Raw genomic sequence first — 14,889 nt, forward strand, 5'->3', positions numbered from 1 at the left:
GCTCAGAGAAAATATATGAATGCTCAGGCTTTTTCTCTCTCTCTCTCTCTCAATTGTCTTTCATGTCTGTCAGATATACATAGCATGGTATCTATCAAAGCGTAACTCTTGGAATTTGTACTCTGAGGTAGTGTTCAGTGAGAACCAGGAGGAGGGTGTATTATTTAGGAGAGGTTATCTAAGTGTGCTGCGACGTAATGGTTAATGGCAGAGTAAGCACGGGTGATGTTGTCTGACCCAGGTCACCGGTCCATCCCAGACAGTGGGAACTGATAAAATTGTGGGAGGAGGTAATGAATTACAGTTAAGGGCATAGGAGTGGCTCTCTCTGTGATGTAATTCACCCTAAGTCCCCCTACCTGACACACATTACTCATTATGACCCTTGACCCTTCAACTCTGTTATCCTGGGTCCTGTCATAGAGAATGTGCTGCATTGTAGGGATCCATAGACCAGGCTAGGTCTGGTAAGCCTGCTCTGTGTGTGTGTGTGTGTGTGTGTGTGTGTGTGTGTGTGTGTGTGTGTGTGTGTGTGTGTGTGTGTGTGTGTGTGTGTGTGTGTGTGTGTGTGTGTGTGTGTGTGTGTGTGTGTGCGCGCGCGTACGTGCATGTACAAACATGCATTTAGCTAACATCACGTTTTGAGACAACACAGGGAAATAAGGCTCTGGTGTTTTGAACTATGTGAGTAGGAATAGTTCAAAAGGGCCTTTGCCTTGTCCGCAGATGTGTAAATACTGCATAGACACTGCTAAACTTGTTTTAGACTTGCAGCCATTGTTGATATTACAAATCAACAACAACACAATATTGTAAACTTTGACACAAGCTGATATGAAACACCCTGCTGTACATATGGGCTAACACTCTGTAAATGGGTCAATTTATTTATAACATGTGCTCGTTCTTAATGCAAGTGTCTGTTTTATGCTAGACTTTATTGAATGGTAAAGTATGCTACTCCATTTATGGTTGAGGAAATAATATCAGTGTTGTTTTTGGCTTTTTTTTCCTGCTCCACCGCAGCAAAGAAAAGGGTAGCTCTGTTATTCCAGCATTATTTCCCACTTACAGAGTGGCTCAGGGTGGGGAGCAACATTGTGAAATTGGCTAAACAATGCCTGGAATGTTGTAGTTGGCAGGCTGACCACTGTCATTAGTTACTCATTATCTAAATTTTAGGTCTGTTACTGTCTACACTGTATATAAATGACATTGGCTCCTTAGTTGAGGACTGTAAACTGCGCTTTTATGCAGATGATACTGCACTTTATTCTGCAGCCTCCTCTGTGGATGGAGCTTTGTCTAACCTATACACCGCTTTTGACACTATTCAATTTAGTACTAAATGCAGCCAAAACTAAGTATATGCTTTTCTCTAGAACTCACTGAGGCCATGGATTCAAAGATCTGCACCTCAGATATTTCCCAAATTGACAGAGTGCCCTCATACAAGTATCTTGGTATCTGGATTAATGATAAGTTGCACATCACATATAGATGAATTAACAAAAAAACTGGCATTGGGGTGGCCGCCCCAAACCACTAGAAGGACCCAATACTGGCTCTTGTATGTATATAAAGGAATTCTCTATAAACTCACAGGTCCATACATCCATTATCACCTAAAGACCTAGCACTTATCAGACACGGCCTCAAGATTGGTTAGTCCTTGTGTCTCCTCTGAGCTGGGTAGAACTGCCTTTAGTCATTGTGGTCCTGGGGCATGGAATGACCTGCAGGATACTCGAAGGCTTGCTGCTTTAGTATCATTGGGAAATTTTAGGAACCTGATTAAGAATTCCTCAGTGGAGAAGTGCTGTTTTTACAATTGATTGTTGTCTGTAAAACAAATGTATTGCCTGTGTAAATTGTGTCCTTTTAAAATATGATGTAAATAATAGTGATGTGTATATCATTTGTAATCAAGGCACCCTTGAAAAAGAGACCTTAGTCTCAAAGGGACTTCCCTGAATAAATAATAAGGATAAATACAATGTGACAAGTACCTCCTGCTGTGGACCAAGGGAGCTTTGGACCAAAGCTTTCATACTAAGCCAGATGTCCTTTGAGTTGGTAGCTGTCTGATAATGCAGATAAAAGGCCCTGTTTTAGATTTTCCTGCATTACCGGTATTTCAACATGCAAAATCCACACCTTTAAGTTTTGTTTAGAGCTTTTTTTTCAATTGTTTCTACAGTTATATGAAATGCATGCACTCAGGCAATGCCCTTAACTCTCATATTACATAATGTAATCATTACATGTTGTCTCATCTTCTCTGATAGGTGAGTCTTGAGTACAACATTATGATTATATCTGTTTGTTTGTACTGTACATTGTATGTTTTTTTGTGATGATAAAAAATGATATCTTATCTTGTGGACACAGTACATTTCTGAGGAACATATTTCATCTGAGATGTTTCAGTATAGGGAAGCTGGCTCTCCAAACATACCAGGGCCATCCAGCCTTGTCAAAGGAAGCGTTATCTTATCTCATAGTTGAGCAGGTTTGGAATCCTCCTCTTCTTGGGTACTCAAACCCACCCCCTTAGCCTTCAGCCATTTTAAGGTCTGAATCAGGATCAGCTTTTCAAGTGATCCACTGGAAACACAACACTCTTCAGCAGCTTAGACGGTAATCAGAGCCTGGGCTGAGACTGATACTAGCTGACCCCTGACCTTGTGTTTTGAGAGTGATCACGGGAGCTCTTGGGAGAGACGGTAGTATACTAATTGTGAGGAAGAATACTGTTGATCTGCGCGCGCACACACACACACACACACACACACACACACACACACACACACACACACACACACACACACAAACACACACACCCACACACAAACACACACACACACACTGAACAGCAATGAGTCTTCTTCTAGAGGGATGGATTACCCAGCCCTCCACTTTCAACTCAGTCACCGTCTCCATTACACTCATACCATGTCCTTCTGACACGCATGCAAGGGGCAAACTGAGGGGGCAATTAATGATCTCCCTTAAAGCTCTGCTGTAACCCAATGCCTATTGACAAGCATTAGAGGGCGGTGAGGTATAGATGCTGCCAGTACACTGACAAGGAGACGTTATTGACACTCACTGCTATTGGCATGTTCCCTTTTGGCCTGTTGATTTCTATGCATTATTAACCAAATAAATGTGTATTGATTTGACAGTATAGCCTTATGGATATTTCTATAGCATATAACTGCTGCCTTGGAATGAGGACTGTCTCTAAAGATATCCATCTCTAATAATAACCCTAGGAAACCTGGTCACATGTATTCATAAATAAACGTTGTAAGTGATTATTTAAATAGCAAATGTGACCAGAAATGTACAGTGTGGTGGATGGGTGGGTGTGGCTGGGTGGGTGGTTGCGGTTTTGTTGCGGATCAGGTCCTTTAGTCTTCCTGAGGGAGGAGTTGACAGTCACACTGATGGTGGGACGCTGCAACAATACAGTCAAAGTCTTCCATCATCACCAACCCACTCACGCAGCCGCAGAACCCAATGAGCTCATTTAATGGTAATAGAGCGAATCAAAACATAGGTCCTCGGTCATCTAAAATGATATGCGTAAATAAAGAAGTGTCTCTCCCACAAGTATTCACATGTACATTTACAGTCCCTGTTGAATTAAGTGCATAATGGTATTGACTAGGCAGACTTTCTACTCTTCATTCTTGAACTGTAACAGACTAAATGTAGTGGATGTGCACACACTGCATTTTTTCCATTTTCACACAGTATTCTATAAATAACAAAGACCTGTACCTCCGCATCCTGCGTATTAAAGGTATATTATATACACACACACACACACGCATGCACACACACACACACACACACACACACACACACACACACACACACACATATATATCTATATATATGCACATAAAAATATAATATAATAATAACAAAGAGGTTAACTAGCTCAGATAGTGCTGTGTTCAATTTCATCTATATTAAGCTTTTACACTGCAATTTGGAGGTGGAGAGCAGATGATTACCCATCTAATTACTCCCCTTGTCCCCAGTCCCAGGCATAAGGCTGAGTGATTGTGACTGATTAGATGCCTAATGATATGATATGGCTGCCTTGTGCCCCTCTGGTGATGTGGAGTCTGGCCGAAGCACATCTCTCTTTGAATTCCTCCAGCAGCCCTGATTCCTAACCTGGCTCTGATTTATGACACTGGCCCAGAGGTTGAAACAAGCCCAAACAAGACCTCTTTGGTCTGGATGCATGGCCCCACACAATGGCCCAGCTGGTCTTGTAGCTATCAGTGATAAATATGTCCACGTCTCCCCGGGATCTGGTCGTCCAGACAGCTGATAGCTTCTCTGATACAAAGAGCCCAACATAGAGACGAAGAGAGGAGAGAACAACATATACATTTGTTTTGTGTTCCACTTCAAACAGACTGTGGTATTTGAGCCGGAGCAGCCCGGCGTGCTGTGCTGATATCAAAGAAAACTTCCTTCACAGCACACCTCCCACCCTCTCCCACCCTCTCCCACCCTCTCTCTCTCTCAATCTCACACACACACACACACACACACACACACACACACACACACACACACACACACACATATTTATGTTGTATACACACATATTTATGTTGTATTTATTTAAGCTTTATTTACACGCCACCAATGTCTAACTATTTTTGCTCTCATTGTGAAGAGCAAGTGTCTTCTTGTAGGCATGAGTCTTCTATTTCATCATGTGAGCTAAGGTCAAGAGGATATTATATGTAGTAGTACATCAATGACAGACTTGAAAAACACACAGCCCACAAACTAAAGAACCCCTTGTTTTAGGTTTTAGATGGCCAGACTTTCTGGTTTTAACAAAAAATGTCACCCTGGGCTGTTTTTAAAATTGTCTTCAAGTTGTCTTCATGGCTAGTAGTAGATTGCAGAGTAGAATGCTAAACTGTAGATATAAGCGTGTAATGTATCTAATTTGGAATGATTTGAAACTGAACAAAAGATCTACTGTACATTATATTACATTGTTGTGTTTGAAAATAGTGTTTTGTAAATGTATTACTTATTGCAAGCTTATTGTCTATTCATATTTATATGTCATGAATATATTTTACATTAATCTCTGTAATGTGGTCTCTATCGCCCTCTATTGACAATAAATCTCTGTATTTGTCTTTAGTGTTCAAACAGACCTCAACATTAATATAAAAAGATTGCTGTTTGGATACTATAATAATTTAGTCAGTTTAGTTTAAGTGGTTATGGTTTATCAATATCACTTCTCAACCAAACTGGGGCACTAAATTAGTCTTTCAGAAACAAAAGAAAATTATTGACAGTTTAGCAATATGAAATACGGTAAACACAAACCTAACCTAATCTCTATCAAAAGAACAAAAGTCTCATAAATCTCTCATCATTCTTTTACAAATCTATGTTTATTTATTTAGTCTGTAATTCACTTTATTCAGTTCTTTACCAGCAGGGGGAACTGCAGGCAAAGCCATGTACAGCATTAGCATATACGTACACTGGAAACAGGTAGCATGTTGCCATATCGTCAGTGGATGCTTTCCTGTGGTTAATTGTAATTGTATGGGATGGCAAATGGCTTGGGAGTGAAGGGTAGCGTATGGGAAATCAGCATGCACCAAATACTTTCTTGAGATATGCGTGAGTTACACTCTGACCTAAATCATTGGGTCAATGACAATAACAGATATTCACAAAAGTTTGAATAACACATGCATATCTAAAGTTTTTTGTCCTGGTCATTTCTCTTTCTTGCCAATGAAAATTTTGAAGATGCATCGAGATTGTGTTAGGCATGGCTTGGCAGAAAAGGTTACAGAGACACCTGTTCACAGTAAAACCATGGCGGTGCGTGCGTGCATGCATGCTTGTGTGCGTGCGTGTGTGGGATTTCCCTTTGAAAATGGAAATAGTGGTATGTAACAAGGTAGACGAGAGCCTTGAATCTCAGATTTCACATGATGCATATGCATCATATTCCACATCCATCACAGCAAAGTCCTGACCTCATGGGAGAGGTATTTTATAATTTCACTTGCACGATTTGCCACGGATGTTGCCTTAAAAAGTACCACATTCCAGTGGAGAAAAATAGATCCCCACTCTTATATTTTTAAGTATACAATACTTTGCTTTCATCCTCTGCCAAGTCTACCCTTACAATAATAGTTGGTAACAGTCCTTTTCTCAGATCTTTCCTCAGAGAGGGACTTATGTCTAAATCGTACTCTTTTTTAGCCTTACAGCGCTTTTCCAGTGACACTTTTGGCACCAGTGTTTGGCCCAAAGCCTCAGATTTTTGTGTTTGCATGTCCAAGAACAGCCCCCCCAAAAAAACCCAACCCTGACCTGGGACCTTGGGGACTTTTTGGGACTTGGGTGGGGTTTGGGGGTCGGTGTGTGATGTGTACTACGCACTCCCATTGTTTGGCTAGGCTAGTCTATGGGACGTCTTTAGTATGATACTAAAGCATGAAAATGCAATATAAAACACAATGCACCAAAGTCTGGAGTGGGACCTGGTCTCTAGTGGAAAGGCGCCATTAAAGGAGCAGGGCATAAATCAGTTGGAAATCTGCCAGCTCTGGCCACCGCAGCAAAAAAGTCTACTCCCCTAGAACTCCCCTGGCAGCAACAACATATTTGTACACAACCGAGTGTCGGGTAGGACACTCCATTTTAGAAAGCGCTTTTCGGGACCAAAACAGTGTTCGTAAATAAAATATTTCTTTCAATGGATCTCATTCCCTGATCGCTACTGATTAAACATAGTCATTACAACCATTAGGAAGCTTTTAGAAAGTGCAAATGAGACTTCACCACAACATTGACTGATATTCAAGAGTCATGATAGTCCTCACAGAGAAGCGCAGTCCGTCCCACCAGACCTCACTGGCTGGTGTGCATTCATATTTTAAATCACTTTGAAACCACAAGGGCAGCGGGGAATGTGTGAAGACTCCTTTCACTGTAAATATGTGCTAGTATGGCTTCAAATGCTCAGCCTGTGGACCAAAAAACTATTCCTGGATTTGTGATGATTGATGACTCTTTCACTGGGGAAGGGGGGGGGGGGGGGGGCGGTAATGATGTTTGATGAAATCCAGGTTAACGCCCTCAAGAAATTTAATAAAGCATGGGCAATGTTTGCAGCTGCACGCCATGTTAAAAAGACTAGGGTCTGTAGCTGGCAGGTTATCAGGGCAGATGGTTCTAATTGGACCTTTGATCTTGTTGCCAAGGTCTGTCATAAAGAAAGCCCAAACTCCCCATCTGCTGGTGACAAGGCCTCGTCTCTAAGGCCTGTCTGATGAAGGAGAGGTGGTCCACATGTTTATGTGCATTCTATGTTTTCCCCAAAGTCTGAGCTCCCAACATTAGGCCCTTTTCGGACTTCAGATATGCTCAAATGACCTGCACCTTTTGGCGCGCGTCAGAACTATTACGGACATACAGTGTCCCTGCGCAAGTAATGGGACAGTGAAGCATTTTTCATTCTTCTGGTTCAGCTTTTATTTGAGGGTAATTGTGTACATATTGGTTTCACCATTTAGAAATTACAACACTTTTTATACATAGTTTATTTATACCTAACCCTAGGGCACCAAAAGTACAATTGACTTGAAAGGTGTTTCTGGTAAGTCACAAGTGTGTCAAATCATTTTGCAGGCATAAGAGAGCTGTCAATATCTAGTGATTCTAGGCTTTGCATTTGCCTTTGGAGTCTGCTACTGGTGTCTATCAACATGAGGACCAAAGAGGTGACAATGAAAGTCAAGGCAAATCAGACACATAGCCAAAACCTTAGGCTTGCCAAAATCAACATTTTGGAACATCTTTAAGCACTGGTGAGCTCAGCAATCGCAAACAGGCTGGTAGGCCAAGGAAGACTTCTACAGAGGACGACCAAAGAATGCTCACCATAATTAAGAAAACCACCAAAACAACTGTCCCACAGATGTTTTGGAACACTCTCTAGGCTGTAGGCATGAATTTGAGACTAACATCCGCAGAATTACAGAGGCTTCAATGCAAGGTGTAAACCACTAGTTATCCTCAAAAAGGATGGTCAGGTGTGTCTATCTATCTATGTATCTATGTATATCTATATCTATATCTATATCTATATCTATATCTATATCTATATCTATCTCTCTCTCTCTCTCTCTCTCTCTCTCTCTCTCTCTCTCTCTCTATATATATATATATATATATATATATATATATATATATATATATATATATACAATTATTAATATTATCATGTACCAGGGTGATTGCAAGTGGAAAGTTTGGAGAAAAAAAGGATCTGCCCAAGATTGACAGCATACCACTTCTTCTGTATGTATAGCTGCCACTAGAACTGGCTAACTGTCTTAATTGATGATGTAAATGCTGACAGCAGCAGCAGAATGTGTTCTGAAGTGTACAGAAACATTTTGTCTGCTCGAGTACAAGCAAATGCCACGAACATACTGCCATAACAACTAGGGAGTTTTTCAGGGCAAAAGGTGGAAAGGTCTTTACTGGCCAAGTCAATCTTCAGATTTAAGTCCAATCGAAGATGCATTTCATTTCCCGATTTTAGGCAAAAGACCTCAAAACAAACAACAACTTAAGATGGCTGCAGTACAGGCCTGGCAGAGCATCACCAGAGAAGATACCCAATGTCTGGTGGGGTCAATAGGTCACAGACTTCAGGCAGTTATTGCATGCAAAAGATTGTCGACCAAATACTAAACATGAGTGCTTACTTTGGACATTATACTGTATGAATCTCTCCCACTACATATGGTGCCCTGAAATAGGTGGACTATGTATACAAAAGTGTCATTTTTAAATGTTGAAACCAATATGTACACAAATACCAACACATAAAATCTGACAATCTCTACTTTAATCTCATAGTAATTGTTTGATTTCAAATACAAACTTTTGGAGTACAGAGCCAAAAGAAGATTTTTCACTGTCCCATTACTTACGCAGGGCACAGTAAGACCCGTGGATTCATGAAAGATTATATGGCAGTCATGATGCATGCATCTCTTAGAATAATGTCTGCTTGCATCATATAACATCTGTCATAACTATTACTAACACATACAAGATGACAGTACAAATGTCAATTGTCATAAGCTGACACCAGTTGTTATGACTACTAATCATATCTATCTAGCTATGTGAGTCTAATGACAGTATTACATAGGCATGATTACATGAGGCATGATTACATGAGGCATGATTACATAGGCATGATTACATGAGGCATATGATTAAAGTAAGGAGCCATTTTCTAATTGCATTATATCATTAGACATGTGACATCATCCAACAGTCACAACAGGATCTATTATTACAGTTGTTGTATCACACATTTTTGCACACATAGCTAAATTCATATGGATTAACAGTTATTTCATATTGCATCATATCAACTGATGCTTACCACTGTATGCAACATGATCGGGCCATATGATGTGTCATCAGTCAATAGTTGTTATAATGACATGTGTTTCATTATGACAGGAAATTACATAAGTGTAGAGCCAGGCAAATTTCTTGACCACCTGACAAGTGACATCATCTGTAATTCAACCCTTATATTCAAGGCTCCACTGTAGGCACCTCAACAATGTCAGCAAACAATAGACAATTAACTTACTCATGTTATGATGATTGCCATGGCTGGAGAAGGTACTCTACTGACCTCTATGGAGGGGAATGGAACTACAGTACCACTTAAAAAAAAAAAAAAAAGTCAAGAAATTATCCAGGCTCTACTCATCACAGGTAGCCCAAGTAAAGTGTAAACATTGGTGATTCAAATGGGGACACCTCCATTCTTCTACCACTAGATGTCACCATAGTGCAAAAATAGGTGTGTCTGTAATGTGGTCGTTGGGTTATCGTTTTCAATGAGCTGACTAAGCCAAACTAAAGGTTTGTATATTCTCACATGTACAGACTTTCTGCCATGCGAGATTAAAGTTCATGAAACTACTGCTATTTATACTTAGTATCAGCCTGAAGTATCATACTTTGCCTTTGTTTCTCAGATCATAATGATCATATATCATGATTTGAGAAACAAAAAACACATACTGTAGGTCAAACAAGTTTAGGCACGGGACCCTATTACTGCCTTACATTGTTGTATTCCCTGCCTATGGTGCTGGTATCTATTTCTAGGGGACAAATTAATGGTTGACAGTGAAATGTATTCTATAAAATGTAAGTGAAATGTAACTAATGACACAGTAGCTCAAGATCAGTCTCAAAATGAACATCTGCTCTGAAACAGGTACTTGATACCTTTGGGACATGACATAGACTCAATTATAGGCCTACACTGGCTGCAAGTAATCTAATTTTCTTCATTGATTTAGCTAATGGAGGAGACATTTGCTTGTGTTATTCAGATTCTCAGAGATGAAGTGAGCAACAATTTTAAAACAATCTGAGTTGTCCAGCGAAGGTTGCCCTTGTACCATATGTGACTACTATTCAATCAAATCTGCATTTTGATAGTGTGTGATAGTGTTTTTCCCATTAAAATCAATGGAAAACATGCACTGCAGAAAAATATATGTAGCAGATATGTAACAGATATGTGTGCTTTTTTTAGCTTCTCAGTTCAGTGTTATTGACGGTGGTTTGAATCTCACATTCGTCCTGACAGGGATGAACTGTGACTTGCATCTACAGAGTCAACAACAGAGGCTGCTGCAAGAGAAGGCGGAAGTCAAATGAAGCAGATGGCTATGTTAGCATTGCACAGCGATGTCCCCTTCCTGAGACTGTAAGTAGACCTACAGTACTGTTGTGGGTTATAATCCGAATTAACATTCAAACTTGAATTTGAATTCAAATTAACATTATGAATTTCAATGGATGCAGATGGGGTCCATCTACCAGTCAATACATCCAAGAATAGAGCAAAGCACCTGCAGTGTTTACCTGCAATTTATTAAACTGGGAGCCATTTTTATCATTTTATCAATTGTCATTGAGTTGTTTTCCTTCCACTCCTCTCTGAACGACTCTGGGGACACTGTGAGCCTCTTTCCTCCTAGAATGCCAAACACACAAATCCTTGTTATGCTAAAATGTATTCAATGCAAAAATACAACAACAATAAAAACAACAACAACTACATCTTGAAAAACTCTCATGACTGATCAGAAATCATTATTCTCTCAGATGCAGCATTTCTATAAGGGGGACTCATTACTACACTATGTGAAGACATCTAGTCTCAGTACACACTTTAGCGTCTTAATATGTCCCCCTTATCATAGAAATAAGAATAGATTCTAGTGCTTCATCAGCAATTGTGCTGTATTGCATTACTACTTGTGTACTAGGGGTGATGAAAACTAGCCATATGACAATTTCCCTTGTTTCCCATTTTGCAACAATGTGTGCAATACTAACAGTAATGAAAGAGTAATAACTAGAAAAAGAGGTTCCAGAAGAAATGTTGTGGGTTTGCAGTCTTATTTTGGTAGTGAGAAAAGTTTAAAGATGGAGGAACTGCGTGAAAGTAAGTGAGATAGTATGATGGACAGATGGATAAAAGATGGTTAGAGGGTAGGATAGCCAGATAGATGAGAGAAGGTTAAATATAGATAGATAGATAGATAGATAGATAGATAGATAGATAGATAGATGGATAGATGGATAGATAGATAGATAGATAGATAGATAGATAGATAGATAGATAGATAGATAGATAGACCGATAGAGATGAGAGAAGGTTAGAGGATTGTTAAGGTAAGAGAGGGAGAGAGAGAGAGAGAGCTTGCTTCAGCAAGTCCAACTATTGTTATCAATATACTTACTCTTATTAGTGGGCTTGCTTGAGCAAGTCCAACTACTGTTATTGCTCATACATATTAGGTGGGCTTGCTTCAGCAAGTCCAACTATTGTTCTTCGACATGATGACATTTTTGAACCACTGCCTCTCTGAGCTCAAGCTATTCACACCATTTCAACTGTAAAATGATCCAAGAACACAAAATTATCAACTCTGATAACAGCTTCTTGATACCTATTAAACTTTTTAAACTATTAAGCCTTTTGTTTCTCCAAAACTTCTCATCCTGTTAACATTGTGTAATGTAAATTTAGGCCAACATTCTGTGAGCTCCTTTGTTACTGCAACTGCCATGGACCTTTCAGGACTAAATAAAAACAACAATGCACTCTCTTTGCTACCAGTTCTACCCCTCTGAAACCACTTTCAAACACTTAACCAACCAACTCTACCACTCTCAACCACTCAACCAACCAACTCTCTATCCACACCACCGAACTACCTCAGACTCATCCTATGTATGTATGTATGTATGTATGTATCTATCTATCTATCTATCTATCTATCTATCTATCTAACCTTCTATCTATGGCTTTCTCATAGCATGACGCCACTTCACCTGAACTACAGTGTGGACAGAATCTATCTAACTATCTATCATATGTCAATTCATCCATCCAGCCAACCAACAAACCAACCAACCATTCATCCATCCATCCAACACACCAAACAAACCATCTTTAACTCTTATCTGCTACTAAAATAAAACTCTCACTTTCTTTCAATTTTATATGTATCTATCTGTCTATCTATCTATCTATAGTCCACACATCTTTAAACTACCATAATAAGACTTTGCTAGCCCACAAAGTTTCTTCTGGACCTTCTAGTTATTATTTTTATTTTTATGATAGAATAGGTAGTGACTCTGCAGTCATGACAGCAGTGGGAAGCTCGTTCCACCAACTGGGCGTCAGGACAGTGAAAGGTGGTGACCGAGTAGCGCGACTGCTGCATCCACGTAGAGGCGGCGGGCCAGGCGGCCAGCCGAGGTGGAAGAGCGGAGTGATCGGGCAGGGGTTTGGGGGCTGACCATTGCTTGCAAGTATGGAGGGGCTGTTCCCTTTTTCGCCCGGTAGGCGAGCACCAGAGTCTTGAATCTGATGCGAGATGCTACCGGGAGCCAGTGAAGGGTGCGACGGTGGGGGGGTGACATGGGAGAATTTGGGGAGATTGAACACAAGACGGGCAGCAGCATTCTGGATGAGTTGCAGAGGCCTGATAGTGGAGGCGGGGAGCCGGCCAAGAGTGCGTTGCAGTAGTCAAGGCTGGTTGTACTGCTTCTCTCGTGAGGAATGGATGTATCCTTCTGATGTTGTAGAAGAAGAATCAACAGGAGCGTGCTGTCGGTGTGATGTTCAATAACACTTGTAAATTCTAAACCTCATGTTGCCTATAGTCCTACAACTACTTTTTTATATGCCATTTAGAAGATAGCTAACATCACTAGTGAAAAATGTCCTAGCTAGCTGTCTTGCTGGCTAGCAAGTTCCTTATCTCTCGAGCTAGCTAGCTCTTTTACAAATAGACTAACTAGATAGGATGCGTCCCTTTCATCTAATCTAGAAATACCGCTAGCTAAGCAACTAGCAAGCCAACAATAGTTATCCGTCAAACTTATTAATGGGCTTGCTTCAGCAAGTCCAACTATTAGTTAGTGGCTTGCTTCAGCAAGTCCAATTATTGTTCGTTCTCATACTTATAATAATTTGTGGGCTTGCTTTGTGGTGGAATTTCAAGTCAAAAAATACTTTGAAATAAAATGCCAGAGACTAGAGCTGATGGTTTATCCAGATACTTTTATTCACAAGTAATAAAAGTCGTTCACATTTGCAAAGGCGACCACGTTGTTCTTTCAGTCAACCGCTTTATGGTTTCAAATAGGTTACCTCCCTCCTATGCAAATCATTCATACTTCCCAGCTGCATCCACCAATAACATTCAATTCCTACATCTCGTCAAGGCCTGGTTTCCCCTCCTATTTGTAAAGACAGTTCTCGTCTTACTTCATATTGGTGATGAGCTCATTAGATGTATCACTGTTATTCTAGGGCCTGGCACGGTTGGCCTTATCTTCACCTACCAGTGCATTGTTTATTAGGGTTTTCCTCTCTCCCTTATCCTGTTTTGCTCTCAGCTTGTTTGTCCTGTCCATTTGGAATGTTCACAACTGGTTAAATTTAAATCTGCTTCTCTTTTCTGTTTACCATATCCTGCTTTCCCATGCCCTGGTCATCTGTTTTCTCCAACCTTTGCTCCCTCCTGTAACCTTAAAAACATCTCCACTACTCTCCCCTCACAACTCAATCACTGGCCATCCTGGTCTTAATTCTCTCTCTACCTTTCCTTTGTGGAATTAGGAATCTTTATTTTCTATAAAAATGTACCATAGCTTCAGCTTCCTTGCATCCATCTATCTATCTATCTATCTATCTATCTATCTATCTATCTATCTATCTATCTATCTATCTGGCTTCTCTAATGTACCTGGCTATCCTACCCTCTAACCATCTTTTAATTATCAGTCCCTCCAACCCTCCTTTATTTAAACTACCTAGCCGTCATCCTTTCTTCATCCTTTCTTCATCCTTCTATCTATCCTACTGTATAACCTGCTTTCATCTATCTGGCTATCCTACCCTCTGACCATCTTTTATCTTTATCCATCTGTCCATCCTGCTATGTTGCTTTCTTTTAACTACTCAGCCATCATCCTTTCTTCCTTTTGCCAGTCACTAGTGATGACCATTTTCTCAGTATAACTCATACATATGAAACTCTTCAGTGTATTGATCTATCCCTCCCCTCTTTCATCTCCCTATTTTAACCCAGACTCATCCTATCCTATCTATCTATCTATCTATCTATCTATCTATCTATCTATCTACCAATCTATCTATCTATCTATCTATCTATCTATCTATCTATCTAACCCCTCATCTATCTGCCTATAGCTACCATCATC

The sequence above is a fragment of the Argentina silus genome (assembly GCF_951799395.1).
Source record: "Argentina silus genome assembly, chromosome: 2".
NCBI classification, from domain to species: Eukaryota; Metazoa; Chordata; class Actinopteri; order Argentiniformes; family Argentinidae; genus Argentina; species Argentina silus.